Source organism: Numida meleagris, chromosome 2 (assembly GCF_002078875.1).
Source record: "Numida meleagris isolate 19003 breed g44 Domestic line chromosome 2, NumMel1.0, whole genome shotgun sequence".
In the NCBI taxonomy this organism is placed as follows: Eukaryota; Metazoa; Chordata; class Aves; order Galliformes; family Numididae; genus Numida; species Numida meleagris.
In genome coordinates, this window is record NC_034410.1 from 83,872,913 (window position 1) to 83,895,539 (window position 22,627).

Sequence of the window (22,627 nt, forward strand, 5' to 3'; positions counted from 1 at the left end):
ATGGGCAGTGAGGTTTGTGTGCATGTGTGATATAATGCCCTTTAGCAAAAATCTACAAGGTGTGGAAAACAAAAATAACAAATTAATGACAATTGTGATTTTGAAGTCCATTGATGTTTCTCCCTGTCCAAGAGAAAGACTACAATGTGGTCCGGAAAAGCTATTATCAGTGTAACGTTTACTAGAAAACAGTGGTGTTAAGGAGAAGTTAAAATCAGAGCAAAGTCTTCAGTTTTTGCAATATTACAATATAGATGATGAATTACAGTCAATGTAGATAAACTACTTACTTTCCTACCGCAGATGCTGAATGAGATTCTGCAAACACTCTCCATTCAAATATCCTGTTGGATTCCCATATACTATCTGACAGGCAGTAATCAGAGCAAAGTACTGCTGAAATTAATTCCTGTAATACTGTGGGTTTTTTAATGAAAATCATGATGACAAATTATCTTTGTTGTTCTCTTCACCGTTTTATCCCTTTTATACTAAGTTAATTACATGGCATTTTCATGAGCATACTACACGTGTCAAAGAAAAAGCAAAATGCTGTTGGCTTCTGGAATTCGTCCAGACTTTCACAAACATACGTGAATTTAATTCTGATAGCTTTTTTATTTGGGAGTTCTTCATTTATATTTTTACCTGTCAAACTAATTCAACTTCTCTTAGCATAACAAGTGAGAGCAAAAAACCAATATTCTCCTTACTTGTCTTCTACGAATGAAGTGAAAGAAATAGTAATTGCACATCTCACAAATTCATGATTTGGGGCTTCAAAACTGGAATGTTTAAATTTTTCTTTACTGTGAGTTGCAAAGGAGGTGAGACTAGGCCCCATTAAATGTGAAACATTGATAGGTAGCAAAATTTATGAGATGCTGAGTTGGAATGGTTGTTTTTTGGTGTTTTTGTTTTTTCTTTTTTTTTTTTGTTTTTTTGTTTTTTTGTAATCTCAACCTCATTTCCACCTGTGTTTTCAGACATAGCCTTTAAAGGAAGGCTTTGGCATAGGAACCTCCAAAAGCTCTTCTGAACACCTATATATAGAATTCTTCTCACTTTGCTGGTGTACAGTCTTATTTCAGCTCTCCTTTCATACCCCAATTACTTATCAGCCCTACAGACTTTCTGGCTGACTTCCTGTTTCTGATGTGCTTAAAAAAACATTTTATTATTAGTTTTATGCCTTTAGCAAATTGCTCTTCAAAATCTTCTTTGGCTGGGCTTATTAAATTTAACTTGCCAGAGTTGATATTCTTTTCTATTTTTCTGGTTGGGAAATGACTTCCACTTTCAGAAGAACTTCTAGTAATCTCTTTTACTGTGCTGTATATTGAAATGGTCCAGAAAAAGCAGAGAACTTTGAGAACTTTGGGGAGTTTTTCTTTTCATGTTTGTTGCCATCCTCCAAGGAATGATCTGACATTTGGTATGCAGTTAAAGATAAAAACTAATTATTGCTCTTTTTCTGAATTGCTTTCCCTGTGTCACCTCAGAAAGGGCACTGAAACATGAAGGGACTAATGATAAAATTCAAACCATCAGGGGAAAAAAAAGGAAGCAGTCTTGAAAAAAGTGGGTAGAGAAAGGAAAGACTGATGCGAGCATGAATGGATAAGAGAAAAACAGTACAAGGAGATAAGAACAGACTGGGAGAAGTTATACAGACAACAGAAATAATGATCATACCAAAACAATTACCTTTGAAACATTAAAGGTTTCAGAGCAGCTTGCACTACAGAGAAACGGGATGAGTCTTAGGCACCTGGACTGAGACCAGCCCTCAAACCATGTGTTCTGTAGCTTTGTAAGAGCTTTGACTTTGTCCTTTGTACTCAGCACTGGTGAGGTTCTACCTCGAGTACTACGTTCAGTTTTGGGCACCTCACTACAACAAAAACATTGAGGCCCTGGAGCATGTCCAGAGAAGGGTAGCAAAGCTATGATAGGTCTGGAGCACAAGTCTTAAGGGGAGCAGCTGAGGGAACTGGGATTGTTCAGTCTGGAGAGAAAGAGGCTCAGGGGAGACTTGATAGCTCTCTACAGCAACCTGAAAGTAGGTTATAGTGAAGTGGTTGTTGTCCTCTTTTCCCCAGTGACAGTGATAGGATGAGAGGGAATGGCCTCAAGTTGTGCCAGGGGAGGTTCAGGTTGAGTATTAGGAGAAATTTCTTCTCCGAAAGAGTGGTGAGGCATTGGAACAGCTTGCCCAGGGTGCTGATGGAATCAGTATTCCTGGAAGGGTTCAGAAAACACGATGTGGCACTTAGGGACACAGTTTAGTGGGAGTGGTCATAATGAGTTGACAGTTGAACTTGGGGATCTTAGAGGTTTTTTCCCAACCTATGGAAAAAAAATGATTCTATCCTATGAATAAAAATGTATTTAGAAAAAAATTAGATATAGCTAGAGGTTTAGATATGGATACATGTATGCACGTGTCCAACTTTACCAGCTCATTTTGGAACTGAACAGTTATAAATCTTTTAAATGTACTTACCAGCTCTGGAGGTAACAATAAAAATTGATAACACCATACATATAAATACTACATCTGTTGTTAATCTAGGATTTCTAGGGGATTCTGAGATCTTCACTGAAAGGCCAATTTGTAACCATTATTTTTTAAACTGGGTTTAACAGTGAGAATTCTAAATTCAAAGGCAAGGTCTAGATCCTCCAAATGAGTAAAATCAAGTTAAATGACAGCACTGGTCACCTCTGACTTGGCACTTTTCAAGGCCCACTGCACAGGACAAAGAAGAAAACAACTGGGAGCCATTGGCACCAAGACTGTAATCAGCCTTCGAACCAGGTGTTATGTAGCTTTGAGTTTGTTTCTTGGTTGGGCCTAACACGTACGATTTAACCTATGAAGCTTCTTGTGGTTTAACCTGTTGCAACTTTAAGGCCTCTGCAAGGATAGCAGCTTTTTTGCACTGATCACTGGTGAACTGCTTATTTCCAGGTGCATACCATCCCTGCCATGAAGCACTCATTGTATCTTTTGTGTCATAAAGGCAAAAAAGAAAAAAAATATATAATAGAGGAGTGAAAACAAAGAGTACACCTCCAGTTGGTCCATCAGATCATTGAAAAGGTTTGTCTTAATGTCCTTTATAATTCTGTCAATATCCACTGCTTTTTCGCCAACAGCATATGAGTGAAATTCTATGGGACAGAAGATTCTGAATTTGATTTATCAGGAGGTGTCCCTTTGTTGATGTCTACATATATGGAATTTGTCTCTTCAGTTCTGTCAGATGTGTTCTTTCACTGTGATGTTTTACACATAGCTAAAGGCCACCATGTATCTTGAATAGAAGCTTTCTGTCAGCCTGTACTTCAAATTTCCCTACCTCCTCATCAATGAATACTTAATGGCGCAGAGCTCTGTAAAGAGAGAAAATTCTCTTCAAGGGGAAGAGGTACATAGGAAAGGAAAGAACAATAGGAAAGGAGATGCAAATATATGGGGAAGTTCGGGAATAGCTACCCTCAATCTTAGACAGCCCAATAGTATAGGAAAAGGAAGAATGGTAGAGAAAACAAGTACAGAGAGAGACCTCCTCAGAGTTACATGATACAGGAAAGTGTCGGGAGGAGGAAGAAGACTGTATTGGAAGACACAGCATAACATGAAGCAAAACTAAGCACAGGAAGTTAGAACTGGAGAAGAAAGGACAAATGCTCAAGAGACAAATTTGAAGGAGAAAATGTAAAAGCAAAATTGTACATAGATAAACTATCATTCTCCTGTAACATTGCAGTGCACCAGAATCTACAGTGAGCTGTGCTAAATAGCAGGTCTGTTGGGTATCACAAGGTTATTATTTTATATCCTGGGAGCTAAGGCACTGAAACACAAAGTGACTCTCACGAGGGTGCAGTGGAACTCTACAAGTGGAAAAGGGGGCTGAACTTAGACAACATTGCTGAAGTATCATTCCTCTTAGCAAAGTTTCAGACATTTGTAATAAAAATAATGGAATGAAGTACGCTATGAAGTTGGACATCAAATGTCATTACAGCCAAGGTATGATTTTATGTTGAACAAAATTATTGTACTGCTTTTTTTTTTTCTGTCATTGCAAGCCACACTACTGGAATTAGCCAGCCATGGTATAATCTGTCAGGAAAGCTGTAAAAAAAAATACCTGTAGACCATTTAAATAACTCTAGCCTCAAACACAAATATTTACTGAAATTTTAGTGTTATCTGCCAGTATAGATGCAATGCATGTTCTGATGTTACTGTACAATGAGTGACTGCCAATACAGACTTCAAAGCTGTTCCTGTTTTTAAATCTATTATTTACTCTACAGCTCTTCCTGATCAAACATTATTCAGACTCTACCCCGACGCACTGATAACTCTTACGCTGCACCAGCATATAGAAAAATCTCACAGTAGCCATTTACATCAAGAATTTGATGTAAAAACACACACGCTTTTTCATATGGAATCTGAACAGCACAATATGGAGAGCATGTTACAAAAATTATTGGTCATTATAGGAAAACAGTTTGCTTTTTTTGGCAATTATGTTATACCAGTGTCTCTGGAGACGGAATTAAAACTGACACAAGATGAATTTTCTACATTTAGAGTCAAGACTCCAGACTCTCATAAGATGGACACTGGTAAACACTGCTGAATCTTCCAGTAATGCAGAACAAGCAAAGTTAAATTGAGTCCTCAGCTTTCAGCAGCAAACTGGACTGGCTGTAAGCATAGCCAAAGCAGAAATTGCCCAACGTAGCAGGCTACTGGGAAGACAAAGTACATTAACTCCCCACTCCCTCCCACCAATTTTTTCCATATTAGGACTGGGAAAGACAGGTTGACTGAAGCTGCTGCTGCCCCTAAAGTAGGAGTGGAAACTATTGGTAGAATGCCCAGTCCCAGCAGCTGTGATAGTTGACTAGAATCAGTCCCTGGAGGCAGCAAGATTAGCAACATGGATCCTCTACATCCCTCTGCTGCAGTTCCCCACTTTTCTGTGGCGAGCAGAAGTGGCCCTATCCCATCTGTTGTTTTAGGAGGACTTGACTGCCAACTTTGCCTGAGCCATTGAAAAGCCTGTTGCTAGCTCTAGAATAAAAAGACACAGAAATGTTGTTAACTGTAAATACAGAATAATCATGGCATTATTTATATGTAGAAATTCAGAGTGTGCCCTTGGTTGAAGTGCAGTATGTACTACACTACTTGTTCCAAAATGCCAATGGCAATCACCATTTCATTCTCCACTAATGCCTATCTCAGGTTCTCCTTTTTCTACTGCAAGTTCTCTGTGGTGAATTTACTAGGTTAGTGTTAAAACTAACTTTCTTCATTCAGGAAGGATAAATGTTTTGTCGTCACTATCTGCATTTGAGATGTGAACCACAAAGGTAACCACCTTTTGTTTTCAATTTCCATCTTCCCAGTGTTTTCAGGATTTGTGGCTTGGGAATTTCAATTTCTTCTGCCAAGAGTCCGTGATCCTGGGAACTTCTGTAGATGATAAATTCAGTAACCAAATTTAGAGTCTTGAAATGGAACTCCTCAAGTCTATTCCATGGCTGTCTGGCTGATTTTTGTGCTCTGGAGCTTTGCTCCTGCAAGCTAACAGGCTTCAGATCTTCATTGATAGAACTGAAGTATTTCTATAGATCTGCAAATTTTTCTCTCAGTCCACCTCTTGCCTATGATATTCCTTCATGTCACAGCCAGTTCTTTTCACTGTGGCAGAATTTTACGTTGTAACCGCTTTTCTGGTTTTACAAATCCAGACAGCTTTTTATTCTAAGTGTCACAGTGAGCTATATTATAGCGCTCCTCTTTATCATCCGTATTTGTGAGGCTCCCGAGGATAAGATTTCATGCTCTTTATTTCATACTCCTTATGCCTGCTTCCTCTTTGGAGGAACTTCAGCGCTAGGAGGAAGAAGAACTTTCTCTCAGCTTTTGCTAGGACTCAGTCTTGAAGGACTGCTGTTTGGCTCGTTCACCTGTTTCCCCAGTCTCCCTATTTCTGGCATGTTTCAGTTTTTTCTTAAATGGAGCTGCTTCCAACAGTAAGCAAAATCTGACTTTTCTATGCAGACATCCTTGCCCTTCTCAGTGAAAACCCAAAGGGAATCATGGCTGGATGCCTTCTTCAGCTTTTGTCTTGGACCGTGTCTCCCATTATTTCAGTTGTGATTGTAAAGGAGCTTGATTGATTTTTAGATTAGCCCTCACTGAAGACTGGATATTTGCTCACCAGCTTTGATGAACTATCAGGAAAATGCAGTAGGTCATTCTAAATAAATAAACAAATAATCACTTTGAGTTTTAAAAGAAGAAAATAGTGGGAAATTTAAAATTATTTTTAAACTTTGTAAACCTTCGCAATCAAGCTTACCTGGTACCCCACGGTAGCTTTGATAAAACTGGCATGCTCCTGATGGCAGTGAAAAATGACTTCCTACCTTCCCATAACAACCAAACTTGGCGCCAGAACTTGTTTGAAAATCCAGAGGACACCCAGAACCATGGAGTATTTCTCATCCATCTGTTTCATACAAAAGAGGAGTTAGTTCATCGCCATCAGAGTTAATCCTTGCCTCCTAGTAAAGTCTCCTCTTCCTGTCCCTCCCCCAGTGACTCTTTGAACATAGGAGGAAAATATTTGCAAGCTCTGATCTTCTCTGACCCCATCAGCGGAGACGCTCGAGTCTTAAGACACTCTGTGTACACTTCTTTGCCTTCATTTTCCACCAAAAGCTTATTGCTTTCAGTCTGTTTCATCTTGCCTCTCCATAGCACCAGACTAGCTGAGGGGTGAAACTGCCAAATTACGCTAAGCAAGACTTAAGGGCAAACATCCAAGTGCAAGATTAAGAGCAAAAGGTTATTAATAAAACCATGATGAATACAGTTCTGGTCTATACTTAACAACGTGACTCCTGCTCTTTCATGTATCCCTTGAGGGATTTCTTTTGTACTGTCCTGTGCTGAGTGCAGAAGATCGTGGATTCATAAAGTCTACCTTCCTCCCAGGTGGCTAGCTCACCTCTGTGAGATTTCCAGTTCCAAGTGCTCAATATTCCTTCAAGGTTCTGTTTCTGGATGCAAATGAAAATGTTGATCACATTTCTTGAGAGAGGCACCTCAGATGCATAAATAGACATTTCCATGTCAGCCTGGCAGGGACTGTCAAATGGATAAATACAGCTGATTTTGCCTCCCGAGATCAGACGTGTTGTGCACCAAGAGCATATTCTCCCTTTGTCCTTCAGCAGCCAGCTGACTAACTGCCCATGCCACTGGGATTCTTTTTAACTCCTCACTGAAGTTATTTATACAATTGTAATAAATCTATTATGAGTTATCATAATGGCACGTGTTCTGCCATTCACTGGTAGGCTAGTGACTATCTACAGACATCACAGTTTATGAATGTGGATGGCAGATGCTGTAAAATCCACGTGGTATGAATACATACATAACATTCATTGTACATAATGTTACAGGTATAGTGTCTTTTTTTTTTTTTTAATATTAGCCTTTCTATGGTTTGCTGTGTGCCTACATACAAAGTGTATTTTCTTCTGACCTAACCACACTGGAATTCAGGCAGGCAGAGAGTCTCTTTTATAGTTAAACTGTAATTCCATTAACAAAGAATATATATTTTTAATCCTGTTTCTACCTTATCTTTTATACTCCCTGTTCCCTGAAGATACGGTCGGTCTGCCTTGGCACAGAAAACAGATAGGAAGCCTAGATACTGATTTTCAAGATAGACTTCATTTTGGAATTTATAGATGCAATAGACCTTGATTTTGGCTGCCTTCAGAGAACGGTTTCAACCAAGCAGAGTTGATGTGGTAACTCTGCATGATGATTACATCTGTGATTGTCCAGTGAGCCTGCCCAGCGTACACCCCTGAGTTTGGTCACAATTATTTTCATTCTGACAAAATGATATGGTAGGAGAATAGAGCTATAACCAGGGTGATCTTCTCCAGCCATAAGCTGTTTGCATCATGTTCTGTCTTCTAAAAATTTTCAAAATCAGTGGAATAGAAGAAGTTCTAATTGTTTTACAAAATGATGTATAAACTCAGCTGTACAGTTATTTGTCTCTTCTGCAGTATTTCTAGGAAAAGAAGTATGTTGATTTTTAGAAGGATGCTAAAAAAGACATTACAACACACCAAGATTTTCATTTTAGAAAACCAATGGCTAAGAATGAAAGGCTTCCCCTCTAATGCACTAATGCATTATATATGTATTTATATATAATGTATATATCAGCTTTCGGCAGGAATTGAAGGTGGCTAAATGATATCTATCTCTATTAGCCAGCCCATCTTTTCTAATTCATTAAGTGATGACTTAGATGTGCGACATGCCTCGGTTTTTCTTCTCTCTCCCTCCCAGCACTCACTGGAAGAATTCTGTGTTTGTGGGGTTGTACAGCAAGACTCATTTGGTTTTACTAAGCTGATGGATGACAGCTTGTTTGCTTGGGAACACACTGTGGAAAAGCCATCCTTGGCACTGGGGTACCAGTGCCAGCAGTAGCTGGTGGGCTTCAGACAACAGAGGCAATTCTTCCTCTATCATTGGAAGTTCCACTGACTCGAGGAGTGGAGGTGTTTGGCTCAGTCTTCTTCCTGGGATTTTAGGCCATTACAGTTTTTCAGGTAACGGGAGCTTAAACTGATGTCTAGAGAAAAGCACATCTGCCCAGCCTGCTCTGAGTTCAGGGTGTCCTGCATGGCAGGGATTTTAATGTGAAGCTCAAATTATTGGCAATGATGGTATTACAAAAAAAAAAGAATGAAATTCAGATGGTGAAATAAATGCAGTGTAAAGAACTGGAATAGAAACGGGGGAATGGATTTTTCCACTGGTAGTGGCTTCACATTTGGTGGCCACAGAAACATCTTTTTAAACTGTATTGCACATTGTGGTGGATGAACCAAAGGGGCAGAGAGCTATTCAGCTTTCTTGGTCTTCTCAGCTCCAGCTACTTTCTGATGAATGGGGCTCCTAATCACTTGATATTGAGGTATGTTTCATAGCTCACTTGACACAGCTTGCTGTTGCAATCTTTGGTTTATTCACATCCAGTGAACTTCATTGTGCCTTGATTTTTTGGAGGACTACGTTTTTAGTGCCTATCTGTTTAACAAAAGGTTCTTCTAACTCATGGTATCTAGTCAATTGAACATGAGCTTTTAAAATGAGGTATTGACTATTCTTTGTTCAAACAGAGATTAAACTTTATTTCCAAATTTTGAATAGTTTTTTTTTTTCTTTCTTTCCTCCTTTTTAAAATCTAGTGCATGATGTTGTTGCATTTGCAGAGCTTGATCCAGAAGAATCGAAGAACATGCTTAAGGAAAAGAATGGCATGTGGTTCATGAACCCCATAATTAGTTCCCCTTCCTAGCTCTAAGCAGTAATTAAATCTGTCACTTCTGCTCTGCTGATTCATTTATTTAGCTATTTAATTGCTCAGCTGAATACATCTTTATCTCCGGAACTGCAATATTTTATTCAGACAAAGAAATAGCATAATCCATTTTTTATTTTTTTTCCGAGAGCAGGGACATGTAAAAGAAAAGAACACTAATACTAGATGATTTGGAGGTGTTGTCAGTTTTCACTTATCAAATAAAACAGTGTTTAAGGGAAAACTTCAACCATTGCTTGAGGATGGCTTCCCGTATATAGGCTTGTTTCCCTGGGAAATTATGTCAAATGCTGGGACCCAGTCTATTTGATCTGTATTTCCATTTCCATGAGTTAACTTAAAGCACTCTGGGGAGAAGTGGTCACAATCTTCTATAAAACCAGTATTCTTATCCTGATCTACAGGCAGAATATTTCATAAACATTTTAAATTTGTAAATATCTACTAAATTGTATGTAAACTAAATGACTTATCTTCAAATATAGCATTTTGATTTACAAAGAAACAGCTTTTTTAATACTTTCAAGCTTAAAAAGGAGTGAATATGTCTCTGCAAGGCATATTTCCATACATGCAGTTTTCATCATGTTTTCCTCGTCCTTTAAGGGAGGTTACAAAATTCCCTCGCTGCCTTTTACCAATAGGTTGGAAGGACTGATGTAGGAAAGCAGCTACCTCTGGAAAAAACAGTGAGGACAATGTGAATACAGATCAAATCAAACACAGTCTTGTCAAGACAAGGAAATATTGTGAGTTTTTTGAACTTTTTTGTCTTCTTGTCTCTGAATTCTGTAACAGTAGTTGATCCAGGAAGTGGAAGACACAAAAACCACCAGAGACTCAGAGGACAATATTTTTATTTCACTTCTGGCATCAGCAGCTCAGTTTTGCCAGTTTGTTCACCTGCCTAGTTGGCTAGAGTTTTATATGATGTATACAATCTTGCATTTCACTCCATTCATCACTTATTTTTGCTGTCTTATCCCTCAGCTTCAACTATACCTCTGTTTAAGTCACAAGTCATCTTTTTCCCAGGTATGTTCGTTATTCTACAAATAATTTTCTGTTTTCCTGGAAGGGGTTTTGTTGTTGTTCTCAAGGATATTTAACCTCGGTGAAGGCTCAGTTCATGTCTTTGCAATACAAAACATGCCCATGCTGTCACAGCAGAGACCCCCACCTTGGCTCCGCTGGAAGTGAAGGCAGGCCCCTACATGAAGATCAGCCAGCAGAACGGGGAATGGGCAGGATTTATTAGCAATATTGTGATGCCTTGCAATTGCAGTTGCACATCTCGCGATACCTCTGGCTGCTGAGCTATGTGGGCTTCCCCCTGCCTGCAATGCATCAGGGATCGTTGCCTCACTCACCCCATCCACACGGCCCCATTCTCAGCAAGAGCTTTGTCAGCCTGTGGGCTGGTGGCCACAGCCGGACAATGCTCGGTCAGTATTGTCTGTGTAGTGTTATTGTTCTGCATCTGTGCACTCTGGCTGACTGAAAGCTCTTTGTTAAAGGAAAGAATATTTCTCTCCCTGCTGAAACCAGGAAGTCTGGAAATCTTGCAGGCAGTTTTGTTCATACTGCGCCTGTGTTTGTGATCCTCAGACCAGCATTTTGCATGAGCTTCACTTAAATATTATCTCTTTTAAGTGCATTTCTTCAACTGATGTCTGCTAACTGTGTGATCTTTGTTATGTAGGACACGTGCTTAAATTCAGGGAGTTAGTAAAGCAGCAAAAACTGTCTCTGGACATCCTTTGAGGATCAGGGTGCTTTGAGGATAAGCCTGTATGTGAATGGGTTTAGTGTGAGAAAGCAGTGCTCAGTGTGGCAGGACAAACAAGTAAGATCAGAGGAGGGCACGGGAATGGAACAGAGAAAATAATGTTTATTTGTAGTGAAAGAGAAATTTATTATGGAGTTGGTGGAAAGTGAGCACAGGAAACGGATAATTTCAGATGGCTTTCATCTCAGTTATAAGAGAACATGAGGATAGCCATATTAGCAACAGGATTAACTACTTTTACACAGACGTGTACGTAAACATTGAGACACAAGATCTAGAGGGACATCTGGGAATGCCTGTGAGGGGGAGGAGGGGACAGTGACCATCGGCTTCCCCTGCGATGAACTTAGCTGTTCTCATCCTGCCACCAACAGGCTAGTAATTACTATCTCAAAGGCATTGTTGAGTTTACAGGCAGTCAAGCAGGATGAAAACAAGGCACTGTTGCTGCTCTGCCCTCCCTGTGCAGGAGCAGGCAGCGCTCAGCTGCTCACACAGCATGAACGGGGAGGCTGCAAAGTGATGCACAAGCTCTAGGTCCTGGATCTGCTCGGGGAGACGTTCTACTAGATCAAAGCTTGATCAAAACACACACAATTTTTGTGCGTGTTTTTAAATGTGGTTTCTGATTAGTTTTCAGTTCTAACACACTGCATAGTTGGAAAGTTCAGGCCGGATTTTATCATCACTTGCAGTGCTGGAATATGCTGGTGTAAAATGCATCTAAATCAAATCAGATGCAAGCTCCCAGTTTTGATACAAATCATAGAATGGCTTGGACTGGAAGAGACCTTAAAGATCAAATGCACCCGGGGCTGTACTTCATTAATGTAGTGATATATTTATTGACATATTGGAAACTTATTGCTAATATTTTAATTAGGAGTAGCCATTGCTTATGTTATTTGCTTGATGTAACGTATCTGTGGGGCTGAATGCTACCCCTGGACAACTCTGGTCACTTTGCTGGGTTATATAAGATGCACAGAGCTGGGTACCTATAAATATTAGCATGCAGCTGTCACAAAAGGATTGTGAGCGGGCTGCTCGGGACCTGGAAAACATAATAACTTGGCACCCGGGAACATGCAACTCTGATAACATATTGCAAGGTTACGTGTTGGGGGAGAGGGTAGGAAGGTGGTGATTGCTTTTTATCTTGGTCTCTTTTTTTTTAATTTTACCTTCTTTGTACTTCTGGTGTAGGTCGAACCTTTACAATTTTTATCACATTAGGATGTGACATTCCCGGCCTTGACAGTGCTTTTGTTTGGATATTTATAGCAGCTTCTGGTCATTGTCGAGCAAAGGAGATTGCCCTGCCCTCTGGCCCTTTCTTAAGCAGATTTTGGGCAGAAGCTCCTCTCATGTGGCACTAATTGAAATGATTGGTGGAGGGGGTGTTGTGAGCGCTCTGTGCCTGACTCGGGCTTATCTGCCAGGGGCTAAGCCAGGGGAGGCAGGGAGGAAAGAAGGGAGGAAAAAAAAAAGGAGAGAAGAGGGAGAGGAAGGAAAAAAAAAAAAAAAAAACTCAGGCTTTGCTTCGCTCTGGTCGTGCTGCCGGCCATCTGTCCACGCTCGGGCTCGGAGACGGGCGGAGGGACGCGCTCGCCGCAGCTCCGCAGGTCGGTACCGCCGCCGGACCGCGGGCGCTGGGCTCCCTACTGGAGCTACGCTGGGGCGTTGTGTGCTGCTGCGTCTCGCTCCTGGGTGCGGGTCTGGGTGGTGTGCCCGGCGCTGGGCTCTCGGCAGTTGGGCACGCTGCTCGCCGAGCGCTGGCTGAAGTCGCTGAAAGATTTCGAGCGGCAAGTTGGAAGCGATTCGGGTGGAGATGGGGCTCGTGCGGGCGGCTCCTCGTCCGGGCGAGTGAGCTGCGCTGAATTATGTGTTAGGGATTGTCAGCTGGAAAGTGCGCGCTTCCCTGGGGTGAGTAACTCCGCCTGAGCCGGCAGCTTGCGGGTTGAAATGCGAAGGTATTTTTTTTTTTTTGGAGGCCTGTCCCCCTCCTTTTCCCGCAGCCCCCCACCCTCTGGTAACAGTTCCCTGCGAGTTTAGCGCGAAATCGGGAGAGGCGCGAGCTGGCCCGTGGACACTACAGGGGTTGCGAGGGATTAGCAAGGCTGAGGCTGAGAAGTTTCTGACGTCCTGTAAACCAGCGTCACAGTCCAAAGCAACGGAGCTGCAGTATTTTCTCATGTTTTAGAGATGTTAGCCGGGGAGGTTGTATCCTTTGCTTTAGCTGTTAATGTTTCTGGAGGCTTTTTGGAGTTGGTAGCGTTAACAGCCTGAGTGAACAGTTGTATCGTAGCTCTGTGTGCTGTGCAACAGGGAGGAAAAAAGTGAAACTTCAGTGTGCGTGTTGCTCGAAGGAAACTTATATGATAGCTTTAGGGTAATAGCAATAAGAGAGGACTCTATAGTCTCCATGCCTCTAATTGTTAGTAGTATCGAAGCACGCAAGGAGCCTTGTTAGTCTGTGCCAAAAACTATATTTTAATTTCTTTAATACATCTGCTAGGATGTTGTATTAAACAGAAAGCTGTTATGTTTAACGTGCAAATTCTATTATTTGTGTTTCTGATAACCCTGCTGGACCTGCTTGAAAAATAAAATAAGATTCGGATAATGCGTTAACCGAGTGCTTAGCGGGTCTCGTGTAGATTAAACACAGCAAAATCTAGCCATAGCTGGAAACTGGCATGCACGTCGGCTTTCCAGTGTTAGGATTTTGACATGAGAAGTACGCATACCATCCTGTCTAACTGTAGATCTTGTGCTTTTTTTCTTTTTCATAATGTTTTGGAAATGGAAAAATAGTAAAAGGTGGAGTTGAGGAGCTGGTAATCCACTTGTCCACTGCTTGTCCCTAATGAGGTCCCTGGTACATAGCTTGTGACCTATCACTGAGGAACATTCAAAATGGAATCCAGGAAACATACTGAAGTTACGAAAGAGCTCGCTAAAATATGTAAATAAAATAAATTGAAAATAAACACGTCTGCTGTTCTACTTGATGTATTCAAAGAAAAGCAAAAAAAACTTGATTCATCACATGGTTATTACTCCGTAGCTTCTTAATACGTACTCAGGTGAAGAAAAATGTTTATTCTCTTCACAGTCTGAAATAGTTGTGTATTTTATTGTTGGTGGTTTTTTTTCCTTTACAAAATAACTTGTCCTTTTTATGTCTCTCGTGTCTATCCGTGCTGCAAAAATGAGTCTTGAAGCATGTAACATTTGTTTGTTTTACTGGTTCCATTCCTTATTGCTCTTGTTCAAAACAACATCATATGGAGACCATCTTTGTAGTATAGAAGTCAGTTGCTGTCACTTTGTTTGAGGGCTGTATTTCTACACATCTGTAGAGTGTGTGGTGTGATAATGCATGGCAATATAAATGTATTCATTTTGTTCGAACGTGGCACAAAGTATTTTTATTGTTACTTCAGAGAAGCTAAAAGCATGATAGATACTCTGTTAGCTGCATCAGTAAGAAATAACGTTAATGTGAGTGCATGGTCAGTTATAAAGCATTTTTATTTGAAAGCCTTCCCATGGCAGACATGGTACCAATAATCTTAATGCGTAACCTGTGGTGCATATCTTCCGTGCTAGATCAGATTTGCTCTTAGGTCCTTTGTAAAACCTGTTTTTGTTCAGGGTAACTGAATTTCCAGGGAAAGTCCAGGCTCCTTGTTTCTCTTGAGCCCTTGCAGCCTCTGAGTTTGGCAAGAATTTTCCAGGAGGGCTGGGGGTGTATGGAACAGGCATTTTCGGATGCAGCCCTTCTTGTCAGAAATTGCTTTCGGTGTTGTAGGGCATTGAGGTCTGATAATAATGTGAAGTGAATTGTGCTATTAAAACTGTCAAACCTGAAGACTGTGTTGGTTGGATACCAAGAAGCAAATTAGAATAGCCGCCTCTGATGGCTGAAAGCATAGTGGGCAACTTTGGAAAGCTGTTAGGGGAGCATCAGGTTATTTGCACCTGAAGCAGCATGCCACGGAGCAATCAGAGAATAAAAGACTGTTCTAGCTAAAGGGCGGTGATTTGCACGCCTTTACGGGTTCTCCACGCTAGGGGAAATGGAAGGAGATGCAGGGGAATGGAGCAGATCTTGCCTTTCTGCTGGCAGGGCTGAGCAGGGTCAGCTGCCATGGCACCCTGCTGTGGGGCTGTGCGAGTGGGGAAGAAGTGTGAAGGAGGAATCTGATAGTGGGGAAGTGCTGGATGGGCAGGTGCTGAGCGAAGTGCGTGGTGATGAGGCCTTGAGGGGGTGGGAGGCACTCATGGGGGCAGAGGTTGAGTTTGAGTGGAGCAAGAATTGAGGGCAGGTGTGTGGCTACAGAAGCCAGAGCTCTTGATTGTTGTTGCTACAGGGAGATTTTGCAGCTGGGTGGGTAGGACGAATTGGGTACGTGAAATTAATCTAGCTGTAGGTGTCCCTGTTCATTGCAGGGGAGTAGGACTAGAGGACCTTTAAAATTCCCTTTCAACTCTTTTCTATGGTGAAAGTCAAGGTGGGAAGTGAGCATGGGGATGCTCAAGGGCTGAGGAAAGGTTTGGCAGTGGAGCAGAAGCAAAATTCAGTGGTAGGGAAGGCTGACAGGAAGGGTAAGGGGATTCAGAGTAAGCTTCAGCTGATTCTGTTGTGTATGTGAAATCAACGAGGTAAGTTAGCAGTTTAGAGCAAAACTGAAAGGGGTGGGAACTTTAAATGAATCTGCAATGCTGAGACCGTTGGCTCTCGCTGTTAGTGCCTCACAAAGATTTTCATTTAATGGGGTTTCTATCTTCTGACATCTATAATAATGTCATGACTGCAGATTGTGGAATGGGAAGAAATTCATTTTCATAGAATTTGGGAGATCATTTCTCTTTTAAAGAGACCTTCTCACACTTTCAGTAACAAACATACTTTGCTGCGTTCATTTGCTAAGCAACAGACTCACTTGGTTGCCTATGAAGCACAAAAGAAAGGGAGGTTTGACACAAGAAGCAGAGCTTATGTAAAGTTCATGAACAGCAGCAGAAAGAGTGAATGATGATTTCTCTCTGTTTTGTGCCTTACATTAAAATATTTTAAGGTTGGATACTTTTCCCTGCTGGCTGCCATCAGCGATAGAAGTATCAACAGGAGAAAAATGGGTCGCTTGGGTTTTAGCATTAAGTAGCAAATCCAAGGCCAATAGGATTTAGCTGAGATGTTCAGGTTTATTCAGTGCATTTAGTTAATGAAGTTGAGAGGGGGAAAAGAAATCTCTGTCTGGGGGGGGGTGGAGAATGGGGCAGCCTCGCCTCCTGCCACCTGGTGCATCCTGCAGTGACTCCTCCTGATTGATAGGCACTCCAAGAGACAAGAAAGAGCTGAGTGAAAGGAGGTTCTAATTAAAGAACACCTGCTCAATGCTATCTCTTTTGGATTAAAATTGAGCAGAAAATCTTTGAAATGGACGTCCATCTAGACTTAAGGGTGTATATTTGTTTTTACGAAGCAGTGTCCATTGCTTAGGGGAAGGGGAGGTGACAGTATGTCCAAGTGCCCACACAGCAGTTACAAAGCAGTAACAGTTCAATCACATGTGAAACCTTGTCAGTAGCTAACATTTGTCAGTCAGGCACAGAAACCAAGTTCAGGTCAACTGATTCCCATCTGAACGGTATGCCAAGATTTCTTGCAGGCAGTCCCACTGTCTCAGCAGTGCGAGTGGCCCCTTGCTGCACTAACCTGTCATCTGAAGTGTTTGTGTGCTCTGCCAGAGGCTGGCATCTTGGGTACACGCAAGCAGTTCAGCATCCAGAGTTGCTTTTAGAGCCTCGAAGGCCTTCAGCAGAGAGAGACCAATTTATAAAAATATTGATAATATAGGAAGTTGCCTATATTTTAAAGACAAAATATTATCTACGCAAAACTCAAAGCAACATGAAATGATCCTTTTTCCAAGAGGGTTAATGTAAGCTTTCTTTTTTTTTTTTTTTAAGTTGCATTCCTCTATTGGCCAGACTCCCACTCAGATCAGACCTTGTTCCTGAATCTGTAGTGGTCATTTAGAGTCTGATGAACTTTCTTATTCCACCCACTCCTTCAGTGATCCTTGCTGTCATAGCTCAGGGCTGGGAGCTCTTGAACAGCAGTTAGGACCATCAGGATTCAGACCAGTGACCTCAGCAGCCTTTTCTTCTGAGTGGGATGTGGGCTGTGATGGCAGGATTTGATTGTAACAGTCTGGAATAAATAAGCAGCAGGCTTACAAAATGAGTAAAAAGATTCCATGTACCAGTTGTACCAGCGTAACCAGTAGCTCAGATAGCCTGTGGCTTAGTGCAAGCATGTGAGGAGGGCACTGAAGCATTTCTTAGAAGGATTTAGCTCAGTGGCACCTGAGAACTCACACAAAATGGATGGTTTGGAGGAAAAAGCGTACATGTGGGGTGGCTGCTTTTTTATTGGTTTTGGAGGGGGAAGTTTATTATTTAGGATTTTGGGGGGATTATTCTGCAAGTAATAAATACTGAAAAAGCAGTATTTGCACTTTTCCGCATTGTTCTGAACTGCTCTATTCCTGTTTGTTTCACAGGTTCTTTACTGAAAAAAAAAATGGGCTGCATTTATAGGCTAGAACAGGGACATGTCTGTAGTAAGAAATATTTTTTTTTAATAAAAGAAAAACTTAAAAAAACAAAACAAAACAAACCTCCCTCTGCCCCCCAGGAAAGAAAGAATACATTTAGATGTAACGAGCTCAGAACAGTATCTGGTTTTTTTTGTTTCTTTTTTATGGTTCGTTATCTTAAACTTGTTGTCTGGTATTTTTCTCATTAGTGGGCAGTAAAGCACCTGTTCAGCATTTGAGCCTGATATAAACTAATAAAAAGATAGAATGTGAGCTTTGAACACCAGAAGTTGACTTTCCTGAGATTTCATTCAATGAAGAACTGTGCATGTACCTCTAAGATCTCCTTAGCATGGCATGGCTGCATGCCAAAATCTAGCCAGAAGTGCTAACAGAGATTTTAGCATCTGTTTTGTAACATTAAACACCTTTTAGAAACAGCAGCAGGGATTTCAAGTGGAAAAGCTATAAAAATGTTGGGAGCAGAAGCAACCTTTTACATGGTCAGTAATTACTTTATAGCACGGGATTAAATGCTGAAAATCCCTGAGCTGTCTGGTGGAGTTTTGTTTGCATGTGATCAAAGAGATAGAATGTTGTTTGCCTTTTTTATTAAGGTATGTTGTACATATGAGAGCAAATTAAAATAAACTTTGCTCCCATCTATGCAGGAAATTGTTCTGATGTGCAAGTTCGGAGTATCCATTTACAGTGGTAAGAATCAGGTTTGGCGTCTCAGTTCCTTTCGGTTCCGAGATATTTGAATATCTGGGTTTCGATCTGATAGCAGGAGACATGGGAAGTTCCACCGCTGGGTTTCTCTGGGAAGAACAAGGGCCCCAGGCAGACACCAAGAGACAGATATTTCATTTCCCCCTCCCTCCTTTCCCCATCAGCATTCATGCTGTACAAACAGATCCCTGGTAGGTAATGGAAAGACTGTCACTGTTAATTAAGTATTGTGAGCATCCCATGATGTTTACCGTGGACTGGGCAGGGGAAGCAGAATATAAATTGGAAGAGCTCTTAAATCTTGCTTGTAATGAAGTTTAATATCTCTTCAGTGTAAGTAACGTCAGGTATCTCTGAAGCTGACCCTGTGTTTTAGAATACCTCGGAAATATTTGGATTTTCTGTTTGCACGTGAACGATAAATCTCTGATGAAAGAAAGCCTCCAGCATAAGCCATGGTGGCGGAGTGTCCTGAAGCTCTGCTTCCTGTGACCAATGAGAGCACCTCCCGGGGCAGCCTCCCATACTGACAGAATTGCGCCTGCACCTGGGGGCTTCTCTTGTGACTCTCGTGTGCTGGCGGTGACTCTTTCTCCCACACTTCTGCTGTTATGTTTTGTAATGAGGGGTGTGAGACTAGTCTTTGTTCTTCACCTAATTTCTGGTTATATGTGGCTTTCTTTTGTACTTTTATTTTTTGATCTGGTATCGTTGAAGTGACCTGTTGAAAGATGCTCATCCCTTCCCTGACGTGTTAGCCATGCCCACAATACTTTCCTATTGCTCTCTACATAATGTTTTGACTGAATGAGCCATTTGCTCTTTAAAAGCAAAAAAAATCTTCAGGAAAAATGTAGTCTCTGAAGTTTTCACTTCAATTCTGATTTACCGCTATTACTCATGCTGAACCAAATCCTGAGGGTTTCAGTCATCTAAACAATGAGGGTAGGCTGAAATCGTGAGTCCTGTAGGAATCATTCTATGTGGAAGGTAAAATGAGACCAGAGGTGGATATCATCTCTCATGCACACTGTGAAAGCTTGTCTAAAGATAATGACCATGCTTTGACTATACCTTTAAGTGCCATGTTAAATTTTTGCAATAGATTGCATCTGCCAGTGATCAGTTATGTTTTAAGGCATATTCACTGGATGCTTTATTCAGTGTTAGAAGTCCTACTGTTTTGCTGGATGACACATTTTGCATGTTGGCCTCCTGTTTAGTCTCTGATCTGTAGTTAACCCGTATGTCAGTGAGAGCCTGAACTCTGTCATAACATAACATCTGATATCATAGTATCCAACCTCTCGCAGGTAGCTAGTTAGTGTTTGAGAGTCATTTCACCTATCTTTCAAAAATCTTGCTTTAAGAAGCCACTGATCTTCAGCTGTGGTGTGATCATCTCAACAATACCAATTCCTCTACTGGCTGTTGTATTGGTGGGGTACGATGCATTAGCCTAAACACTAAAATCAAATAATTTCCTTCTATGACTGTAAAGACTGTGACTTGAATGTAAAGGTTGCTCACTGTTTTGCTTCATATTGCTCCAGATTAGGATCACACCGATGGCCAGTTTCTGAGTGTCAGCTGGCAAGTGGTAGTTTATAGTCAATGAGTTAAACTCTCTCCTTGCAATTGCTTTTTCATTTTTTCTTCCTAGTCTCTAGGTCTTCTGTTTCAATGAAACAATGATAAAATGCAGAGTTAAGGCCATTTAGACAATCCTTATACTAATTTTCTAATAGCAGTTTACTTGTGAAGAAGGTAGCTCTAACTTTCTTGCTCATTAAACTTTTGGAGGGTTTTATTTGATTGTTTTGCTGGGCAAATATATGAATGTCGCTTGTGATGGATTATTTTAACTATGCAGAGTTTGTTGATAGCTATTTCCTTGACCCCAGTCCTGCTGGCATGTGATCACTGATACAGGATTTGGAGCCTGGGCTTTGCATCATCATCCCTAGATATCATTTTAGGGTTATCTGTTCACTGGGGCCTACTCACGTCCAATCCTTTTCATTATCTAAAAAGAAATCTTACAGCTCTGTGACCTTTTCTTGCCAGTTGTACCTCCCATTAAGAATCAACTCTTACTTTACTTTGAGTGGATGTGTGGAAGTAATGTGGAGTTGAAAATAAAACACAAGCATAGTTTTACAAAGAAAGTGTCAAAGCCATCCTTTCTACCATGCTTTTATTACATGGGATCATTCACAGATGGATGGGCTTTTAGTTGGCTCCAGGAGTAAAGGGCTCACCCATATATATCTAAACCTTTCTAAAGTAACTTGAATTCCCTTAGGAGCAATGCATTAAACTGCCAATGAAAATGGAGTTTTCTTTCACCGTGTGACCTTTCTGCTTTCCCATCAGTAGATAGGAAAGATCCAAACTCCAATGAATATTATTATCAGTCAAAAAAGTTAAAAACAGCAGACTTATACACACACACACACACACACACACACACACTGGGAGGTAAGCAATAAAGTAGGTAGAATTGTGCTTGCCTGTGGTTAATAATGACGTGTCACCTTCATTTTTCTCTCTGTATGTCTCAGATTTTTAGTTTTAAAAAAATCATAAAAATCTGATGTTCTCAATGAGAATGAGGCTAGGTTGCAAGAGAAAGAAATGTATTTCTAAATAATATCCTCGAATTATACTAGGCAGGCATAAAAGATTAGCATGTACACTTAAAATATGTTTCATTTCTAGTCTCTATTAATGCATTTTAAATATTTCATATACCTGCATTTTTACTGTGAGATTGTGAAGAATTATGTGGAGCTGAATAGATTTTTACAAAATTCTACTTTTGGCTACTTTGATTTCAAATACATTAATTTTTACTCATTTGGAACACTTAGCTGGAAACTTAACTGCAACTTTAAACCATGGCTGGCATCTTTCTAGAGAAAATTGTTTCTGCTATGTTAAACTTATTTCCTGCTTTTTCTTATGGAGTATGGGAAAATTGAATAAAATTTGTTCCCATTTACTGAAATTTAAAAGAAGATGCATTTGCACTTTCATCTTTGTTTTCTGAGGAAATTCTGAGAAACAAGCCTATTTGGGAGAATACTGACCTACACAGTTTCATTGCTGTGCCTAGATGTAGTTCCGTATTGGTACTTTTATTTTCTTGGGAGTAGAGACTGTGCGGGGCTTGACGGAATGGAGAGAAAATCCACAGAATAAATGCAGTATTAATCTGCAAATATGTCTATAGCTGAGGGTAAACTTTTCCGCATCATCACAGATTCAGGCTAGTAATTACTTTAAGCATCTTTTCTGTTGCAAACTGTATTTCAAGAGATTATTAGTCAACATTTGATAACTACACAGATGTCTCTTGCAGAAAGCTGATGGTCTGTCTAATGATCCTCAATACTCTGAGGGAAAGCCATGGAAAATGATGCGCACTTGCGTACTTTTCATTGAGAAGCATTTATTAGAGTAGCTGTCAGATGAGTAGGCTGTAGTAATAAACAAAAATGGTTTTATAGCTTGTGTTGTGAGACTAGCTTTCATGTCTGCAGCATTGAATAGTTGCTGTATATGTGTCTTTTTGCCTTCACCTTCCTCATTCATAAAAAGTACTTATTGAACTGTACTTATTCAGACAAATCTAATTTAACATTTAATCAACAAAGTTTTGAGTTAATCTATATTAATTTTAACTTAATGTTGTTCAATTAATACTTAATCAAAACCAGTAGTTTTGTGTAAGCACTGAGCACCTAGTTTATGTGCTTATCTGTAAGGTTGTATGCATGCATACAATGGTTTGACAACAGTGGTATTAAAGGGGACTCTCAGCCATAAATATCTTGTTTCTCCTTTTTTTCCTTTTTTTTTTTTTTTTGCCTTTGGCAGTCTGGGGTACCACTGATCTGCATTCATAGCCAATGACTGAAGCCATATTTTAGTACAGTTAACCTGATCAGTTTTTGCACTGTACTGGCTAGCTTAGTGTGTATTCTCTTTACCCATTGCCTGACTTCTTTGGGACAGACTAAGGA

At 40.5% G+C, this 22,627-nt stretch overlaps 1 protein-coding gene across 32 annotated transcripts in view; it reads left to right on the top strand.

The window, feature by feature from the left end:
* LOC110394552 (poly(rC)-binding protein 3-like) overlaps window positions 1–22,627 on the top strand; it is a 498,677-nt gene that overhangs the window by 339,685 nt on the left and 136,365 nt on the right. Inside the window, exon 1 of one of the 32 annotated variants that reach the window (XM_021388482.1) lies at window positions 12,558–12,878. The exons of the other annotated variants lie outside the window; for them this stretch is intronic. The gene's annotated coding sequence lies outside the window, so the exon portion shown is untranslated. Of the gene's footprint in view, window positions 1–12,557; window positions 12,879–22,627 lie in introns of those variants that run through there. 32 annotated transcript variants of the gene reach the window in all.